At 34.9% G+C, this 20,520-nt stretch overlaps 1 pseudogene; it reads left to right on the top strand.

The window, feature by feature from the left end:
* Window positions 1-5,132: 5,132 nt before the first annotated feature.
* Window positions 5,133-20,520, top strand: part of LOC102493809 (26S proteasome regulatory subunit 4 pseudogene) — a 41,987-nt pseudogene continuing 26,599 nt past the window's right edge.

Here is a 20,520-nt window from a genome sequence, read left to right as displayed (position 1 = left end):
ATTAATTTAAAAACGTTCAATAGTAACCACAGCTGACATATACATATCTATGAACACATGTCTGACTTTAGGCATTAATCTCACTGAGTAAAGTGAACATACTATAAAGTAGCACCCATCTGGGGCTATATAGCTTACTGTACTCATTAAATAGGTATTTTTAAATGGATTTTTAATTTCAAGAAAAACAGTTTTAGTTTTAATAGATCAAAGTCAAAAAATGTTAAGAAAAATTTCCTCAAGACTTAAATCCAGGAAAAAAGGTTAGGATTCGGTTCAAATAGTAGATAGATGAACCTATCAACAGTTCAAGAGAAGACAAAAATCTTTAAATATGGAAATCAAAGCATCCAAGAAAATCAGTAATATTTTAGTATAAAGTCAAAAAATTCTATTTCACTAGTTCTGTCTCATGTAATTAATCTCTCTTCAACTGAATTTGCTGTATTCCTGCGGTCTGATCTTTCCATTTAAATTCGGGAAGTTAACATTCAACTCTGGACTTGTTCTCTTGGTTGTTTTTGTACTCTTATTTCTGTGTGTCTGCCTATCATTTTCCTGGTATAGCTTTCCCTTCAGCACTTCTTAAAGAGCTGGTCTGGTGTTGGTAAATTCTATCAAGTTTTGTTTATCTAAACATGTTTTTGTCTTTTTGCCCATATGAAAGATAATCTTGCTAAATATAGTATTCTTGGTTGAAATTGTTTTTCACTTAATGTTTTCAATATATTTTCCCATCATTCCTTGATCGCATTGTTTCTGATGAGAGGTCTGAGGTTAGCCTGATAGGATATCCTTTGAAAGTAACTTGATGTTCCTTTTTTGCCAAATTTAGTATTTTGTCTTTGTGTGTGGTTTTGGTCAATCTGGCTACAATGTTCCTTGGAGAAGATCTTCTTGGGTTGATTCTGTGTGGGACCCTTTGTATTTCTTGGGCCTGGATATTTGAGTGCCTCTCTAGGTTTGGAAAGTTTCCAGGATTTCATGGAATAGATTAACAATGCCCTTATTAGTTTCTTCACCTTCTGGGATACCAATGATGTGGACGTTTGGGCATTTAATAATATCTAGTATTATTTGTATGTTAGAATTTTGAGGGCTTATTTTCTCAGTCTTTTGGGTGACTTTTTCTCGCTCAGAGTCTCTGTCTTCTAAATCTTAGATTTGATCTTCTGCATGATCTAATCTGTTTTTAATAATTTCAAGGGAGGTTTTGATTTCCTGTACTGTAGCCTTCATCTCTAATAATTCTATTTGATTCTTTTTTATCTTTGTATTTCCTCTTTCAGATCATCCGAAAACTTCCTCACCTCCTGGAGCTTATTGTCTCTTTTCTCCTGCATCTTCTGGAGTTTGTTGTTTCTTTTCTCTTGCATCTCTGTTAGCATTATCACTACGAATAGTTTAAATTTTTTATCTGACATTTCCATGAGTTCCCTTGCATTGCCCATGAAGGATAAGAGTTATTCTTTTGCCCTATGAGAGAGATATTTCCTTGATTTCTCATATATATTGTGCCTTTGCTGTGGTTTCTGGTCATCTGATGGATTATACATTTTTTCCTAGTTTTTGGAGTTAAATCTGAGCATTCAGAGGCATGCAGGAGGAGGCGATCTGCAATGTCTAAACAGTAATGTTTTTCTCCCTTTGTGCAGCAGATTCAATGGAAATTGAGGATTAATCTGTTCCTAAAACTATTGAGATATTTGGCTACTGTGCTCCTTGACCTATCTAGGAAATCAGTGTGTGGAGGCTGAGCAGAAAATTGAGAAAGGTAAAAAGAAAAGGGAAAGGAAAAGAGAAAAAAATAATCAGTAAAAGAGAGAGAGAGGAAAAAAAGACAAAATCAATTTTTAAAAAAGGAAAAAAATATTTTAAGCAAAAAATGAAAACCTCTCAGAACTTAGACATAGATGGCTGGTGATTGGCTTGTCCTATGAGGGTGGAGGAGAAAGTGAGAATTAGCAAGATAAAAGAGCAACAGAGACCTACAAAGTTTTAAAAAAATTAAAAATAAAAAGAGATGCAAAGAGACAGGGAAATAAATAGGGTGATCTAACCTGGCTCCTAACTAGATCTGGGGAGCAGGAGGGTGAAGTCTGGGCAGATAGCCTTCAGTGGTCCTAATTCCTGATTGGGGCCACTCAGAACTCAGGTACAGATAGCTGAGATTGGCTTGTCCTGGCTCCTGGCTAGATCTGGGGGAGAAGGAGGGTGAAGTCTGGGCAGAAGGTCTTCAGTGATCCTAATCAAGACACTAAGTTCTTAAACCCCTCATTCCTATTACAAAAGATTATATAGCTTATACCATTCAATGTGCCAGATAAAATGTTAATGAGTGTATTTTCCAGTCCAGTATAATAATAAAATGTTTACTGTTTATACAATAAACCTATTATGGTTGCTGTGAAATAAAGAATGATTGTTATATACTAGACAGTAGAAACAAGACTTCAGATATTTTGATTTAATCTTTGAAAATTAAGGATTATTAAAGTGGAATTGATTTTTAGTAATTTAAGTAAATAGCATGAATAAGTCAGCATTAAAATATCTTTTTGTCATGACTAAGTTGCTATATTTGTATAGAATTTTTAAAAGAATTATTTTATTTCTCTATATTTTATTTTATTTTATTTTGACCAGAGAGGGACAGGTGAGAGAGAGATAGAGGGAATGTGAGAAAGCAAGCTGTCAGGTCCAGGACTCAAACCATGGTCGGCCATGTGGGAATTCTGTATCCTTAACCACCACACCACCCGCCAGCCCCTGTATAGATTATTTATTTATTTATTTACTTATTTTTGTAAAGAGGTTTTTGCTGTAGGGCACATTCACTTGCCGGAGAGACAGAGAGAAACAGAAAGACAGAAAGTGAGAAATCACCCCCTAGAGGGCATGGCCACACCACAACCCCTTTTCTTCCATTCTCCTGTCAGGATTTTGGGCGTGCACACACATGTACCTAGCATTTTAAGCCGCCAGGTGTGAGACTCGAACTGCAGTCGACTGCGTAGGAGTCTAGTGATGTAGCCATTATGCCATCTTCTGATCCCTGTAAAGATTATTTAAATTAATTCATATATATTCATTCTGCTGAAACCATATGGTGACAGCATAAATATTTTGTCACATTTTTATTAAAAGCTTTGCAGCTAATATAACTAACATGGTATTTGTATTTTTCTTCATCTTAGATTATTCCTAGTATAAGATGCTATTTTACAAACTGCTTACCTGTAATAATAGCAATATTAATGAAAAATAAAAAAGTTAAAGAAATCTCTCAAAGCAAAAATGTAGTATGGGGGCCAGTGGATAGTGTGGTGGTTAAGGTGCTGGACTCCCATATTGCTGACAGTGGTTCAAGTCCTGATCTGGTAGTTTGAGTATTAAGCTGGGCACGTGTACATGTGTGTCCAAAATCTTGAGAGAAGTATATAGGAAAAGAGATTGTAGAATGGCCAACCCTCTTGGAGGGTGATTTCTCATTTTCCCCCTCTCTGTATCTGTCTATCTGTTTCTCTATCTCTTTGGTGAGTGCATGTTCCCTATGGCAAAAACTTTAAAAAGGTACAATAATGTAGTGTGTTGCATTCAAAGTTATAATAGTAAGATAATACACAGTCAGATTAGTGTTATTTCATGTTTACAGAGGTAAAAATTCTAAATGTCACAAGGAGATAGCTCACATAATTTAATAACTATTATCTTTAAAAAAGGCAATTTTCTGTATTTCTGTATCTTCATGGTAAAATTGGTAGTGTTTTAATATTCTCAATATTTGAACATGAGAATTGATTTTAAAAGCCTCCTGGGAGTAGAGAGAATAGGAAGAAAAAGCAATCTATATTTCAAGATTTAGAGGAATACATGTTGACTAAATTGAGAATAATTTTAATCTTTTGAATACAAAAATTAATAAGGTAAATTATTCTATGTAGGGGGAAAAGACTTAAGATTCAAATATGCATTTATTAAGAAACTTTAAATCAACTAACTTATAAATTTGTGTAATATTTAGGACAGAGCTACAATTTACAATGTTGCAAGGTAAAATTCCATTATTTTAGCTATTGGAACAGATATTTCACTTAGGGAAGAAACTGCTTTTGTTTCATAGAAGATCTTTATCAGTTGTTTTAAGGGATAGTGAATTTCGAGGACTTGAGTTGGCAGAAACTAATACTATAAATGTGATACCTCAAATGCTCTGCATGAAGAATAAATCAGTGCCAATCATAATTCCAAAAAGCAAATAATGAAATCTCCAAAAATTAAAACCTGTAATTTCTAAAACACTCAAAATCTAAAAAGATCAAAATTCTCAAATTATAATTCTGGAAAAAATATGTTAAAATTCTTTAAAATATATTTACACTTTTTAAATGGGGATTTATCTGAAGAATATACAAATATGACAAAAACTCATAGGCCATATTATACAATAAAATAGATAATGATAACAAACATAATTTTTGCAAGCATAAGCATTCAGATACACTATAAACCATAATTATAAAGAAAGAGGTCAACAAGAGGCATCTACATACGCATATCACTATGGGTGGTAAAAGTGTGCACTCGACTTTGTAATTGCTGTCAAGCAAAATACCCTATTGGACAAACTAAGTCTTTTGAGGAGATAGATCAAAAACCAAGATGGGTCACCACATATTCAGTCACCCAATTTCACAAATGCAGGTGAACAAAATGAAGATCTCAGCTTATTGAGGAAGTTTCAAAGTTTGTATTTATAGGCACACTGCTTACACAGGTCAACATTTTAATAACACATTTTGCAGAGTAAAATTGAACAAAAATGCATACAGTAAATTAGAACTCTTAAAAGGCTTATGCAACTGGGGCCAGCAGGTAGCATGGTGGTTAAGACACTAGATCCCACATGGCCAACTGCATAGTTTGGGACCTAGACTTCCTGACTTGAAAAACATGCCTGGTGCATATGCATGTGTGCATGCCCAAAATCCTGAGTGGAAAAGGTAGGAGAAGGAATTGGGTCATGGCCATCCTACCTGGGGGTGATTTCTCACTTTCCCTCTGTCTCTACTTCTCTCTCTCCAGAAAGTGCATGCAACCTATGTCAAGAATCTAAAGAACTCTGAAGTAAGATGAGTCAAAGTCAGAGTGGCAATGATGTTCCCAGAGGTGGCAAGAAGGATAACAAGGACAAGGAAAAGGAGTATGAACCTCCTGTCCCAACTAGAGTGGGGAAAAAGAAGAAAACTAAAGGATCATATGCTGCCAGCAAACTGCCACTGGTGACACCTCACACATAGTGCTGGTTAAAATGATTGAAATTAGAGAGAATTGAAGACTACATTTTCATAGAAGAATTCATTAGAAATCAGAACACATTAAACCATTAGAAGAAAAGCAAAAGGAGGAAAGATCATAGGTGGATGATCTAAAGGGGAACCTGATGTCAGTAGGAACCTTGGAAGAGCTCATTGATGACAATCATGCCATCATGTCTACATCTGCGGTCTCAGAATGCTATGTCACATTCTTTCATTTGTAGACAAGGATATGTTGGAACAGGGCTGCTTGGTCCTGCTCACCACAAGGTGTATGCAGTGATACGGGTGCTGATGGATGACACAGATCTCTTGATCACATTGATGAAACTGGAAAAGGTCCCTCAGACCTGTGCTGATATTGGGGGGGTTGGACAACCAAATCCAGGAGATCAAAGAATCTGTAGAGCTTTCTTTCACTCATCCTTAATATTATGAAGAGACAGGTATAAAGCCCCCTAAAGGGGTCATTTTCTATGGTCCATCTGACACAGGTAAAATCTTGTTATTCAAAGCAATTGCAAACCAAACTTCAGAGACTTTTTTGAGAGTTGTTGGCTCTGAACTTATTCAGAAGCACCAAACAATTACCAAACTTGTACAGGAGTTGTTTTGAGCTGTTGAAGAACATGCATCATCCATTGTGTTTATTGATGAAATCAATGCCATTGAGACAAAAAGATATGACTCAGACTCTGGTGGTAAAAGAGAAATTCAGCAAACAATTTTGGAATTTGAACCAGCAGGATGGATTTTATTCAAGGGGAAATGTGAAAGTTATTATGGCCACAAACTGCATAGAGACGTTGGATCCTGCAGTTATCAGACCAGGACTCATTGACAGGAATATTGAGTTCCCTCTGTCTGAAGAAAAGACCAAGAAGCGTGTATTTCAGATTCACACAAGCAGGATGATGCTGGGCTATGACGTAACACTGGACGACCTGCTATGGCTAAAAATGACCTGTCTGGTGCTGACATCAAGGCAATTTGTACAGAAGCTGGTCTTACGGCCTTGAGAGAATGCAGAATGAAAAAAAAATGAAGACTTCAAACAAATCTAAAGAAAATATTCTTTTTTTTACATTTGCATAGAGTTTTAATTTTTATTTATTTTTTGGTTTCCTTAATTAAGATCCTCAGTAATTTATTCAGTAACTAGAAAGCTTTAGTTTAAACTTAAACAAACTTTGGTTTAGGAATATATAAGTATAACATTTGATAGGAGGTCAACTGTTATAAGATTAAGATTTGTTTAGGTTTTTTTGTTTTTTTTTAACTTTACAGTGTATTACATTGCTTTTTCAAAAGGGAATGCCATGCATGTCAGTCAATACAGAGACATTAATCTCCCCACTTCATCATTCAATATCTTTTCATTGTTTTTTCTCAATCATTGTTTATTATTATTCCAATTATTTTTTTAAACAGTCAATCACTATGTATAGTATTCTCAACTAGATTGGTCTGAGAAGTATTTCATGATGGGTAAAGTCTTTTTACAAGCAAAAGAAAATATTCTTTATAAAAACAAGAAGGTGCACTCCTGAGGGAGCTCTATTTCTAATGAACCACCATCGCCCTCAGGAAAGTGGTTGGCAGTATTCCTGACCCCAGCGTGGAACAAGGTTGGGAAAGTGCCCAGAGAAATCCATATTCCGATTGATTTTTACTCAAAACTCCTGTGTCTCTTCTGGAGTGCAACATGGAGGATGCCCAAAGGGCAGCCTTTGTCTGCTGGTCAGTGAACAACATTCTGCTTCCAAATAAAACATGCTCTTTCAAAACAAAAAATAAAATCTAAAGAAAAATAAATTAGATTTCATGTTCATGAAATATATTTTAATATGTGTAGAGTGTCATTTCTAAAAAAAAAAAAGAAAAAAGATTTTATACAAATTATATCTCTAAGTATTGGAAACAATGCAAAGAAGGAATATGTAACAAAGTGAATTATAAAAATTAATGTTGGCATTTTAAAACAGTGGGAGGTGTGGCCCTGTGGCCTAGCAGTTAAAGAAGTCAAATCATACATGACTGATCATATGTTTTGAGTCCTGGCCTTAGCAGCTTGAAAAACACACCAGAAACTTCAGCGTATATGCCCTAAATTCAGACAGAATGGAGAAATGAAACAGAATGCATTCCAGTGTAACCATACCCAAGTGGGGTGAGCTTTTACTCTCTACTCTCTCCTCTCCTTTCTGTCTCTCTCTAGCATGTACTCCAATGACTGCAAAATTCCTTCTCCAGAAATCGACTTTCTGACTTTCAAACCCTCTTATATTGTTTTCTATTTTCAATGGGAATTGCAGTTTTCAGGATTTAAGATATCGGATTTCAACATTCAGGATTTTAATCTTTTTGGATTGTGATTTTGTGTATTTTAGGAGTTGGAGATTTTGATCTTTTGAGATCCAACATTTGGAATTATGGCATTTGAGATTATATATTTCAAGACTGTGGCATAAACCCAAATAAATCAGGGCCAGTCTGGGAGTAAAGGAGAGTGAAAAGAGAGGTCTAATATCAATAATTTAGAACCAGCAGTTGGCATAATGGCCATATCACTGGACTCTCATGTAGCTGGCCGTGGTTTCAGTCCCAGACCTGGTGGCTTAATCACACGCTGGGCACGTGTGCATGCGTGCCCAAGATCCTGAGAGGAGAATGGAGGAGAAGGGATTGTGGCATGGCCATCGCCCCTGCGTGGGGCGGGGGAGTGATTTCTCATTTTCTGTCTCTCAGTCTCTCTGGTGAGTACATACGCCCTATAACAAAAACCTCTCCAAAAAAAAAAAATTAACACTTGGACGTTTGGGGGCTTAAAAGAGTAGTGTGGTTGAGAGCACTCTTTTGGCAGCATATTCAAACGTTTGGACCTGGGTCTCCCAGCCTAAAGAAGCATCAGAGGGACTAGGTTCTTCTGCTGCCCAAGTGTCTGTGGGCCCTATGGGGAAAATCTCTGAAGCAGAGAGGGCTGATGCCTGAGGGGGAGAATGTTGCATGACCACTGTCTCTCAGAGGAAGCTGATAAGTGCAAGGCCAGAGGAAACAGATAAGCCAAGGCTCCCTGTGGCTTTTTTTTTTTCTCTTTTTTTCTTTTTGGAGGTTTTTGCCTTATGTCTCATGTTCTCACTAGAGAGAGACAGAGACAGTGAGAGAGAATGTGAGAAATCACCCTTCTGAGGGGATGGCCATCCAGCAATCCTTCTCCTCCATTCTCCCCTCAGGATTTTGGGCAGATAGGCACACATGCCTGGTGTGAGTTTGAAACTGCCAGGTCCAGGACTGGAACTGTGGTCCTCCATGTGAGAGTCCAACGCCTCAAGTATTACACCACTGCATGACCTCTCTAAAGCACAATTTCTTTCTAAAGCACAATTTCTTTCTTCTTTCTCTTTTTATTTTTGAGATTTTGGTATAGGACATGTGCACTCACCAAAGAGACAGAGTCAAAAAGCAAAAAGTCACCCCTTAAGGGGGGATGGTCATACTGCAATCCCTTCTCCTCCTGGGATCTTGGGTTTGCACTCACTCACCCGCAGCATGAGTTTCAAGCCACTGGGTCTGGGAGTCAAACAAGGTCTACCATGTGGGAGTCCAGCACCTTAGCTGCCAGGCCACCTACCAGCCTCTAAAACACATTTCTAAGCAACAGAGGCCTCACCTTCGTCTAGATTCAAGGACTGACATACTGGTTCATCTGAACTATTTACTGTTTGTTCATTGATTAGCAGAAGAGTCCAGGATAAATGCTTATGAAAATAAGTGCAGAGTCCTTAAAAAGGACCATGTACTGGCTGCAGGAAGGTAATTTGAAAGAAAAGCAGAGGTTAGAAGTAAAAGAAAACATTCTTGTTCTGGAGATTCTTGGCCACTATTTTTTTCAAATATTGCTTCTGCCCCATTTTATATCTTCTAAGAGTCCAATTACATATTACTATTCCTGGACTTTTGATATATTTCTTAACTTTTTAAAATTTACTTCATTGTATTTTTTCTGTGTCCTTCAGTTTGGACATTTCTGTTCACTTGTCACTTAGTTCACTGAGTTTGTCTTCAGTTCTGTTTCATCTGCTCTTAAACATCTAATGGGTTCTACATTTCAAATAATTTTATTTTCCTTGCATGCCCACACATTATTTTTTCTTTAAGGATTCCTATTTGATTAAATTCTTAATATTTTATCTACCTAGCTCATCCCTTTCTCTTTTCTTACACATATAAATTATTTGAAAGTAACTGTCAGCTAATTCCAATATTTGGATTATCTGTTTGTTACTCGTTTCTTCTCTTGGTTTTTGTTTGCATAGTTCGGTCTTTTGGCATGCCCAATAAGTTTTGATCAAATAATGGTGCTTTCTCTGAAAAAAGAAAAAGATCTTCTCCATGAAAGCATCATTTTCCGACTACGCAGATTGGGTAATGGTTGATTGCTTTAATTTAATCAGTGACTGCTGAATCAAGACTGAATTATATTTCTAATGGACTCTTGTTTCCCCCTTGCCCTGCTAAGAGCGTTTTAACTGGGACATTAATATGTTCCCTTGTGGCCCTTTGGCGTGTACTGAATGATAATTTTTTACACATGAGAATTCTAAAAATTCTATCAATATATATATATTTTTCTTTTTTTGAGAGGTTTTCGCTATAGGGCGCGTGTGCTCGCCAGACAGACAGAGAGAGACATAGAGACAGAAAGCTAGAAATCACCCCCCAGGGGGGATGGTCACGCCGCAATCCCTTCTCCTCCATTCTCCTCTCGGGATCTTGGGCATGCACGCACACGCGCCCGGCGTGAGTTTTAAGCCACCGGGTCCGGGACACGACCCACGGTCGACTACGTGGGAGTCCAGCGACATAGCCATTATGCCAACTGCTGGTTCCCAAAATTATATCAATATTTTTCAGGGTCTTTTCACATTGACCCAAAAATTCTGAAGGAAAAACTGACCTTGTAATTGAAAGTCCTATGTCTCCATCTGAAGCTCTGCTATAGCAATCTAGAGTCTCAGTCTCTTTCCTTTACCTAGAATTAGCAGATATCTTCATGGTTAAATCAGCTCCAAAGATCAACTCACCTATAAGATTTTCCCCTAGGGTCTTAGTCCTTCCTTTTTTTTTTGTCACCATAGCAGATCTCAGCTGTCTTGAAATAAGTGGTTTCTGTAAATTATCTAGCTTTTTAGTGTTCAGTGGGAACCCTGGTTTGCCATAATTTACTCCAACAAGGGTAGCCGCCTGTTCTTTTCCCTGGCTGCTACAGTTTAGCACTGAAGATCCTGCATCCCAGGAAACCAGTCATAGGCCAACTGAGAGTAGATCATCCTAATTCTAAGTAGAAGGTAATAAGTTAATTCAGTTTGAAACTAATATGCAGGAGGTACTCTTCTTTTTTTTTTTTTTTTCTTTTGGAGAGGTTTTCGCTATAGGGCGTGTGCGCTTACCAGACAGACAGAGAGAGACAGAAAGCGAGAAATCACCCCCTAGGGGGAATGGTCACGCCGCAATCCCTTCTCCTCCATTCTCCTCTTGAGATCTTGGGCACGCACACACATGCGCCCGGCGTGAGTAAGCCACACAGTCAGTCCAACGACATAGCCATTATGCTAACTGCTGGTTCCGGTGGATAAAGAGTAGGGAATGTGTTTTTGGAGCTTTGTAACATAAATTCTCTTTTCTTGTCTCTCTATTTGTTTTTAATTAGTCTACTATAAAAAAAATGCATTCAGAATTTGAGACCAGTTTGAAAAAGTAAATCCATCACACATTGGCAGAAATATTGGGAATATTTTTGGATTTCTTCACTGTAAAGATTTAGAGGTTTAAAGCCTTCTTAGTTAAATCTCAATGAATATCACTGCTGGCATATCAGTTATAGTATCTTAAATCTTGGGGTACCCAGATCAAAGCTGAAAGTATCATATAACTTTCTAAGTATTCAAGGTCCCTTCTGCTTTTAATTGTGCCATGAAGTGGGGAAAAGACTGTTTAAAAGGGGAAAATTCCATTTTTTAAGCTAAGATAGAAATGGGATGTTCTGTTGGTAAAAACACAACAGTCAAATGAAGTGTCTTCAATCTTTATTCAGCAAATACTGTATGACTACTATGAGACAACTATTGTCCTAAGTACTAGGTAAAAAGAAGTGTACAAACCATGGCTGACTAACCAGAGGAAAAATATTTTAAAAAGAGACAATTAGTTTTTATAAAGTTATGCACGTTCCAAGAAGATAAAGTATTAGGTCATCAGGAAAATCATGACATATTTTTCTATGTTTTTCTATGCAAAAATGTGTCATGATTTTCCTGATGACCCAATATAAAGTGATATTAGAGAATATTATGTGACACCCAAATAAGTTTTGCTGTCATGGAAGGCTTGTCAGTGGAAATGACATTTAAGCTAAGACTTGCATAATGAGCAAGAGGTGATTAAGCAAAAAGTTGAAGAAATTTTCATTTTAAAAAACGGTTAGCTGCCTAGGTAGAGTTAGTTACAAATTTGACAAAGAAAACATTTTTCAATTCAACAGCAATTAACATAGCTATATTTCAACTTTACATTGATATTTTATATATATACATGTGTGTATATATAAAATATATGTATATATACACACACACATATATACACATATATATAAAGTTTTTTGTTTTATTTTGTAATTTCTTACTTACATTTAATTGTATTTATTTCTGGGATATAATGCAGATTTTCAAACATGCATGCAGTGTACAATAATCAAATTAAGGATAATACCATATTCATCATTTTCAATTAAAACACCACATTATAATGTGTTCCATTAACCTTATAAGACTGGCAATGTCTGGTTTCACTCAGTTGTGGTATGCCATTCCGCAACCCATTTGCCTTGTCAACCTGCATTCTGGTGTCTGTTAAATGCCTTTTTCCTGGTCCCCTCCTACCCCTTCCCCATAATATATATGTTTATGTTCCATTTGACTTTTAGTTACAATACAAAAGAAATGCATCATTCAAACCACAAGCTCAGCATTATTATTATTACTGAGCTAGTAAGTTATAAATGAAAGAATAGCCTCATAAGAATTCTAGCAGTGAACTTTTGGAATGGGAGATATGATAACCTTTCATTGGAGATTTATGTCTAAGTTCTATTTGTCTTTGGCATCCCCAAATTGCCAAGGGAAATGTCTTGGCAAGCTATTTAATAAAACTTTCTCTTGGTTTCTTCTTCTTTTCACAATTTTTTAAAATATAGACCTTCATAGCTATTGCCTGTGGGGTTTATTTAAGGGAATATATTTTTTATGAAACACCAACAAAAAGAATAAAATTTGGCATCATATTAAAAGACCATAAATCACTTTTTTGTACTGAATTATCTTCAAAGGTTTCATTAACAACATATTTTTTTATCACCAAAGTCAACTTCAAAATTGGAAACCTGACAATTTGATTCCTTGCCAGAAGGGAAAACTTTATTTTATTTGCCTCTCTATTCTTTTTTTTTTTTTTTTTCAATCCTTTCCGATACTAAAGAATATAACTAGGAGTTGAGTTTATAAAACACATTTCTGAAATTATAGTACACTTAGAATTAAAAAACATCATCTGAATTATCCTAAATGTGAAAAAAAATCAACAGTTGAAAAAAATTTTGAATTATGTTTCTTCCATTTTAAACGTTCTGAATATAAAATGACTGGTTATTATGAAAAAAAGACAGAACTGTGAAAATGTTTGTATTCAAGAGTGTCTAATTTTAGACTTGGATCGTTTAAAATCATTTCATAAATTAGTAGTCACTGTGCCAGTTTTGACTAGCAACCTTGACTTAGTTTTGTGATGAAGATTTTGAGAGATAAAATTTAAAAATAATGAAAATGAAGACCATTATCATTCAAGCAATATTTTTGGCCACTACTGTGTTTAAGATACTTTCTCTGAAAGTTACCATTTTTATTTTCAAAATGTGTCAAAGTAAGCCAATCAGGAGATTCAATTTATAGAATTTTATTAATACTGTTGTTAAGTCAGATTCAGAAAGGATAGATTTATCTGAGAAAAATGGACTTTCTTCTCCCATCATAATTCATTCTTGGATTAAAATACTCATTATGAGGAACAGTAGATGGTGTGGAAGTTGAGGCATCTGGATTCCACATGGCTGACTGTGCAGTTCGAGAACTGGATCCAATAGCTTTGAAAATCATGCCAAGCCTGTGTGTGCCCAAAATCCTGAGAAGAGATTGTGGTGTGGATTCTCCCCAGGGGGTGATTTCTCACTTTCCATCACTCTCTCTCTCTCTCCAGATCTCTCTCCAGCAAGTTCATACGTGCCCTATAGCAAATACACACACACACACACACACACACACACACACGTATATTATTAAAATATATATTCATTATGAAATATATATGCATTAAACTTTATAAAAAATGTATATTCATCAATGTTTTATAAATTCTACTTCTCCTTCCTCCAAAATAAAATTCCATAGTAGAGTCTACAACTTCACCTTTTTAGCAACTATTTCTTCTGAAATGAGACCCCATTATATTTTTTGCCACCATGAAATTTGAGAACTGTTTAATTTAGTATGATATATTTCACTTCTATTTTAATCAGGCTAAGAAACCATTTTAGTATGAGATGGGAACTATCTGGCTGGGAGCTGAGGGGACAAAATAGTTAACTAGTGAAGTCAAACATAGGAAATTAATACCAAAATGATCATACTTAGCTTCATGAAATCATTAATTTTTACTGCATGAAATATTTCAGTTTATTTTCTCAGTTAAGTTATTCTTCAAAATCTAACTCAAGTACTTTCACTTCTAAAAAGCCTTCCCTCATGGGACCAGCAGTTAGTGTAATGGCCATGTCGCTGGACTCCCATGTAGTTGACCGCTGTTCGAGACTCGGTAATTTAAACTCACACCGGGCGCATGTGCATGCGTGTCCAAGATCCTGAAAGGAGAATGGAGGAGAAGGGATTGCGATGTGACCATCCTGCCTGGGAGGTGATTTCTCGCTTTCTGTATCTCTGTCCTTCTGACTAGCACATATGCCCTATAGCAAAAACCTCTAAAAAAACGAACTAACTAACTAACTAATAATAAAATAAAAAGCCTTCCCTGACTTCATTGATTCTCCTTCATCTTCTTCTTCTATAGTACATACAGATTGTACCAAAGTTTGGGATTAATTGTCTATTCACATACTAGGTCATCAGAAATGTCATGACACATTTTTGCCCAGAAAAAACAAAGAGAAATATGTCATGACTTTTTCAATGACCTATTTCATTATCTTATATAATAATCATGCTAAGTAGTAGAAAGAACATAACTTTGGAGTGAGACAAGTTTCACTTTATGTCCATAACCTTAGGTAGATTATTTAACATTTCTGAATCTCAATTTCTTCACCTTAAAAAATAGCGAAAACATACTTAAGTGTGATTTGGTGATTAACATCTCACTGTCTAAAAAGCCAACCAAAAGTGCTGGCACATAAGAAACACTATGTATCATTATTACTTACTTATCCCTTGTAGTACCCAGTAATATTGAACACATAAAAGATCCTCAGTACACTCTTGGTTGTTTAATAATACAAATTACAGTAGATTAATAAACTTTACTTTTTCCACGGTAATATGAACACACTAAAGGCAGTTTTTGTTTCAACTAATTCCAGAAGACAAATTTAAGGAACTCAGATTGAAATTTATATTCCCATCAAAAGCATATCTGCAGAATTGCATTCAGTTCTATACTCAACATTTTTTTAAAGAATCATTTATTTTAATTTGACTGGAGAGAGAGAAGGAAAATGAGAAAGCAAGTCACCAAGGCAGGACCCAAACCACAGTCAGTCACGTGGTAGTTTCCAGTGCCTTAACCACTACACCACCTGCTGGTCCAGATACATTCAACATTTTAAGGTGAACTTTGATGTTCCAGAGAAGATTCAGGGAAGGATTATTAGAATGGAATGGTATAGGGTTGCAAACCACATTATATAGGAATGGTAAAAGAAACTGAAGCTGTTTTCTCAGGGAGATATATAACTTCCTTCAAATACTTAGATACTATATAAATGAGAAAAAAAGCACATTTTTGCCACAAATAACACTGCGAAAATAATTTATAAGGAAGTTGATATCTTAGTTTGATATAAAATCTTTTGCTGAAATGATATTTTAATTGAGAGACTAGTTATCTATCACTGAAGATGTTTAAAGCACACACTGAATAATGACTATTTGCCAATAATGTCAGACAAGAGGCTGGACTCTGAGCATTTTCCCCCAGATTCTGATGCTCATCAATGATGAGCATCTTGGCTCAAAATAATAAGCAGAGTAACCTTCAAAAGTCAAGATATGGTTTCATATATTCAAGAAACAACACACTGCCTGAATTCTTGGTGGGAGGAAAACATGCACAAGGGCTTTCCCTAATTTATACATTGTCTAGACCTTACCTTGCATCTTATACTGAAATTTACAATTCTAAGCAAATATTTGTGTTGGTAATAATAAAGTAACCTTTAAGGCATAATTTGATATATAGCATTGTTTCATTGGTGGCAATGGATAAGAACAATATATGGCATCATTACAATAAAGGTGAGTGAATATTAGTAAAGTTAATGAAAAATACATGTACAAATTGAGCAATGCAATGCTCTAAGTCATTATGAGAGTGGACATTATTTCTGACAGTTGCAATTCGGACACTATTATAGTGAAATTCTAAGTATCTCTTTTTTAGAAATGACATAGTGTATATGAGTTCAAGAAGTAAAGACAATAAAATTATGTGAAACTATGAGCAAACATGTTTATAGTTTAAATAACCAACATTATTTGCTATATCGTCAACAAAACAGTTTATTCCTAGAAAATTATGCATTTACTTTAATATAACCATCATTTGAAAAATTTATACTACAGAAACAAGCCCCGTTTATGACTGGTATAGCTATTTGCTATCAAGTAGCTATGTTTCACCTGTAATTTAATCTAAACTATTTACAATGTGTTAATATTTTCTTACCATAGATTTAATGCTCATGCTATCATAGTGTGTTGGGTTGAATTTCAATTATGGTGTTGCTTTCCTTGTTTTTATCCTTTCAAAAATATTTTATATAGTTTTGCATTTTAAAACTAGTATAAGCCAATTAAACCAAGGCCACACAGTAGAAGAGTAAGAAAAATATCTCAAGAATTTTGTGAATTGGGGCTGTATATTCATAAATTAAAACTACTGAGTACGTAAGAACATCATTAACCTTAGATATTCATGTTAACTCCTTTCTTTTCCAATTTTTCCAGCTAGGGGTCCTAATGTTACCTTTGCTTTTCAGTGAAATATCTTGATTCATTAGCTGTTAAAGGCCTTAGTTTGTAATTTTATTTATTTATTTATTTATTTTTTCCATAGGGTGCGTGTGCTTGCAGGAGTGACAGAGATAGTGAGAAGGAAAGTGAGAGATCACTCCCTCAAGGGGAATGGCTATGTCACAATCCCTTCTCCCCTATTCTCCTTGGATTTTGGACACATGCCCATGAACGCCTGGTGTGTGTTTCCAGATGTGTCCTAGACTCCAACTTCAATTGGTCATATATTAGTCCAGCACCTTAACCACTACACCACCTGCTGACTCCAAAAAGCTTTTCTAAAATAACCCAGTTTAATGAAAAAAAATCTCTTAAGATTTAAAATAAATGACATATTTAAATTTATATGCTTATTTTTCAATATATTTTTTGCTACCCATTTAGATATATAATTTGGAGTACACATGTACACACATAGACACACACACACACACAATCACATAAGAGAAAACTTTATGTACTACAACACAATTAATGCCCTATTAGTATTTCTATACCTCCATACTCAATTTTCTACACTGGGTCAATACCCTGCCCCATCCTGGTTCGTGTTTCTTGAAATAAACAAAGAATGTCTTACTGTCAACTGTACTCACCATATGTCTCTGCTTTTCCTCCCTCATTCTATTTCCCAGATGTGTAAAATCCAATAAACAGAATAAAGTACAATGGATTAATGTGCATTTATTTTATTGAATATTATCAATTCCATTTGTTCAGCTAAGTACTTTCATTACATTGCCCACTTGAACTAGTGACAATTTACAGTAATAAGAATGTTATTTCCTTTTATTTTAATTATGAAAAATATTTTTATCGTAAAATCATTTTTAAAAAGTGTACTTTTTAAGATAAAATATTTGAGAACTGAAATTTTCAAACAAAAAATGGATTATTATGGTATTATAAAATTGTTAGGAAGTTTACCCCAATTCATCATTATGTGTGCTGGGTACAAAGGAGATCCAGTTTCTTAAGACAGAAGCTAACTGGATCACCCTACTACTTTTATCTAGAGTATTGGCACATGTCCTAGGCTCAGCTAACTGTATATTTCTGTCTAAGATGTACCATTTCTAAGTAATGATGCAAAGGCAGTGTCAGTTGAGAAATTATTCACAGTGGCTTAAATTTCAATGGAATCAGTGGAAATGAAGCTGCATGTCCAGCAGTAACAACAGCTACTAGCAGTGGTAATACTATTCTAACAGGACTTACATTGCTTTCTTGAGACTTGTCTCTTCTGCTTGCTGTTTTCTGAATCTAGTTCTCAAATCCTTTATAGATTACATGAGCTCTCAAATTACCTTCCTCTAAATCAATTTTCTGCTCATGTTAGGTAGATATAATTTTTGTGGTCTAAACCAAAATATATTACTAATACCTAGGTAGATACCAAAGGTGGGTTTTAGGCACACTTGCCTGATGAGCTGTTCCCTTGTTTGAAATCTCACATGGTGGTGATATTAGTTTGCAAAAGAAACATTTTCTTTTAAGCACTATTCGAATTCATATGTAGAATCAAACAGCATCATGCCTCAGTGACACTCGGAAATAAGCGATCTAAGACTTGGTTAAGAGAGTAAAGTGAAAATAAAGATTGCGAAAATACTATTTTCTATTCAGGTATAAAACATGGCACTCCGCAGTACACAATGATGATATGGTTCATTTATAATCCATATAAACTTGGATAAAGTGTCCATTGACTGCTTGACATTTCTAGCACCATGTACAGCACTATGTAGAGCATGAGAATTCAAAGATAACAGGTCAAAGTTGCTGTTTTGATAGCACTGAACTGCCTAAAAGAAAAGAAATGACAAGCCTGAAATATTAAATTCTCAGTTAAAGACAGGAATTGAAACTCTGGGACTTAGTATCACTAAACTAACTAACTAACTAACTAACTAACTAACTAACTAACTAACTAACTAAATATGTTTCTTTTTCAGCCCAGGGACCAAGTAGCTAAAGTCTAAATTTAATATCTAGTTTCTCATTTTGCTACATTAGAACAGTTGAACCCATAGCCTTCCAATGTATCTAAAGTGAAAGTCAATGATTATAATTCCATTGCTTAAACTGAGGCCATGTGGACGGACATATTCAGAGTAGCTAGAGTCCTAGTAGCAGCCGGCCTCATCAAGTTTTCTTGCCAGGAAAGCACCATTAGCTTTCTTGTCCAATGAGACTATTCTCTTCTTTGAAATTTCTAACTTTCTTGCTTGATTAAGTCACTTTCCAAAAGACATACTTTGTTTTGAAAACTAGATTTATACCTAGAATTAAATAATAACATGGCTCATGACATATCGTTCAAGTCAAATCTGGGTCTAGAATGTTTATACGAAAATATTTTAGGACTTTATAGTGCTTATATCTGAATAATGATCAGAGATTAGAGCATGAAAACAAAAGCAAATATAATTTTATATGCTTTCAATAGTATCAGTGTCTGCTAAAGATTCGCAAAGCACTGAAACTATCTTAGAAAGTAAAAGTAGAAAGTAATTCCAATAAATTGTTTGGCTCTTTGACTGAAGTTTATATTCAATGATGGCTCATATTAAGCAATATTCAGATGTCAGCATTTCTTTTTTTTTCTTTTTTCCATTTATTTATTTTTTTTGTACTTTCACATTTACGTGACGTACCAAAAATTTTTTGCTCATACTCCATAATTCTTAATAAACAACTTTCAAACTTTCAAAATATTGAATTTTAAAGATAATGTTCAAAAAATATTTTTGATAATTTTGTATAATTTTGTTGTGACTCTATAGCAACAGACAGTATGGTTTTAAACATTTTTGAGAAAATATTTACATATCAACTACTCAAATTGTTGAAAAACAAATGCCCAGCACACTAGTCACACATAAACCTTCCTAATTCAGCCCTGCCTACAAAGTATTCTGTGATATACCATCTGCTAGCAAAGATCAGTCTCTTTTTCTTCCTTCAAAGTCTTTCTCAAGATAATCCTCTGATGTGTTTTCTCTTTTGCAATCTCTACTGATTATAATGCTAGACTGGAAAAGTCCAAGCTATTTTATGATTCTTTCATATATCTTCTTTAATTCTCTCTGCCAGGTAGAACTATTTATGGTGCCAGGCCATCTTTCTAAGAGTTTCTGTTAGCTTAATTGAGGTCCACCTTAGTTCCGTAGTTTTCTGATTAATCTTCAGGTATGACATCCCCAGTCTAATAATGAGTATTTCCAATTTCTGATTCAATGCAACAAGCATTACTGAACTTAGGCAAATAAACCTTCTGCCACAAAATAAGAATACTCCAAAATATTTCCAATTCCAGAAGAGTCAAGAAGGAAGAAAAGTTTGTTTCCATTTAAAGAAATAAACAAGAAAAATATTTTAACAAATTGCTGAACCTATCAACAACTCAAAAGAAAGTAAAATGTTTAAATTGGGAAAACAAAGCATAGTAAAAAAAATCAGTAATGTTTTACTCAAAAGTCATAAAATTCTATTTCATGATTTCAGTCTTATTTTCAAACTCTCTTCTGTTGAATATGCAGTGTTACTGTGGTCCAATCTTTCCTATTAAATCCTAGAAGTCAGCATTCAAGGTTAGTATTGATTATTTCTTGTCCTTAGCATTAAATTGGTCATTTTCTTGGTGGCCTTTTGTTCTCTTATTTCTGTATGTGTCTTTAGTTTTCCTGGTCGAGCTTCCTTTCAGAACTTCTTTTTTTTTTTTTTTTCTTTTTTTGGAGATTTTTTTTTTTTCCCCTTTTTTTCCTTTTTTTCTTTTTGGGCGCTTGCCC

This window comes from Tupaia chinensis, unplaced genomic scaffold (genome assembly GCF_000334495.1).
Source record: "Tupaia chinensis unplaced genomic scaffold, TupChi_1.0 Scaffold144426_1, whole genome shotgun sequence".
NCBI classification, from domain to species: Eukaryota; Metazoa; Chordata; class Mammalia; order Scandentia; family Tupaiidae; genus Tupaia; species Tupaia belangeri.
The sequence above is the reverse complement of the archived record's forward strand: the minus strand, read 5'-3'. Positions and strand labels throughout refer to the sequence as shown.